The following is a 1,594-nucleotide window of genomic DNA, read 5'->3' on the forward strand; positions in this document are numbered from 1 at the left end:
ATTGCTGTGTAAATTTTTGAATAAAAATATAGGTGGTCTTTATTTTATCCCAGAAGCTGAATTCATTCAGTGTCAGAATTTGAGTAAAGTATTAATATAAATAAATGCCCTACTTGGTCTGTACTTTTATTTAGCAGGTCATATCATTCTGTGCCAACTCCTAAAAACTGTCAAAATAGTCTACTATTCTTCACTTGTATTTCAACTTGTCTACCAAATAATGACTAGAATTTTAAAAATATTTATTGAACTATTTATTAATCAATATTTATTTGAACTATTCAATAAAATGTTTATTGAACTATTTATTAATCAATATTTATTTCATGATTATAACTATTGCTATCATATGATTCTTTTAAAAGAAAACTAATCCTTCAAACCTATTTGCTAAGGAAAAAAGGCAAAAATATAATCAATATAATTGTATTAATAATTGTGTGAAATTTTTCTTAATTACTAATTTTTAGTGCCTACAATATCCTCTATCCATTATTATTCAATGGTTTAATTGTGGTGATTTTAAAATATGAACATTGTTTGATAATTATCCCTTCAAAAGATGGAGCCAAATCTCTTCTCCTTGGTTTTGGGGTTGGATTTAGTGCCTTACTTCTAGAGAACAGAATATGACAGAAATGATGAGGTAGAATTAGGTCATAAAAAAACAGTGGGGAATAAGACAGCTGTCATATCATGAGGACACTCAAGAAGTTCTGTGGAGAGCTCTGTGTGAAAAGGAATTGAGGTCTGACCACAAACAAGCAAGAAAAGCAAAGCATTTCATGCTATGAACAGATTTAATAATCTAGAAACATATTTATTGCTGTGTCCTATAACTGAACCCATTCTATTGATTTTTTTCTAAAACAATTTTTCTTCTTAGCAAAAAAAAAAAAAAAAACCCCACACGAAAAAATCTATTTTTAGAACATTTAGAAAATTCAAAGTAAAAAAAACAAAATTCATGCCAACCTACACTCAGACATAACATAATTTTATCTTTTTGGCATATGCCCTTTTATTATATGCATATCTTTACTAGTATTTTATAAAAGTAATGTTTTTTAACATAACACGAGTCTACAGTCATACCACCCTGAACAAGCCCAATCCCATCTGATCTCAGAAGCCAAGCAGAGTCCAGCCTGGATAGTACTTGGATTGGAGACCACCTAGGAAAACCAGGTGCTGTAGGCATAAAAAATAAAAAGACAAGGTCCTTGAAATCTGTGTGGTCAACCAAGGGTTGCCTCACCTAAAAAAAAAATAATAATAATAAAATAATAATAATAATTTAACATGAACATTTTCAATTGCCATTTAATGTCCATTTCTGGTGTAACCTTTAAACATGTTGACTCTAGCTCTTCTGTCTTCATTCTCCACTATCTAGATCAAATCACTGCTATCTCTTGCCTCAGTAGCTTGCAATGGCCTACTTAGTACAGGAGGCTTCCTCCTTTGCTCCATACATAAGCCAGGTTGACCCTTCTAAAGCATCATTATGGCCATTTTACTCTTCTGTAAAGGAAAAAAAAAAAAACCAAACACCTAAATTCTTGTCCATCACCTACAAGGCCCTACAAAATTT

The 1,594-nt window shown here is 31.0% G+C and overlaps 1 pseudogene; it reads left to right on the forward strand.

The window, feature by feature from the left end:
* Positions 1–1,081: 1,081 nt before the first annotated feature.
* On the forward strand, positions 1,082–1,200 carry LOC112480969 (annotated as a pseudogene).
* The last annotated feature ends 394 nt before the right edge of the window (positions 1,201–1,594 follow it).

Source organism: Pteropus alecto, unplaced genomic scaffold, assembly GCF_000325575.1.
Source record: "Pteropus alecto unplaced genomic scaffold, ASM32557v1 scaffold20, whole genome shotgun sequence".
In the NCBI taxonomy this organism is placed as follows: Eukaryota; Metazoa; Chordata; class Mammalia; order Chiroptera; family Pteropodidae; genus Pteropus; species Pteropus alecto.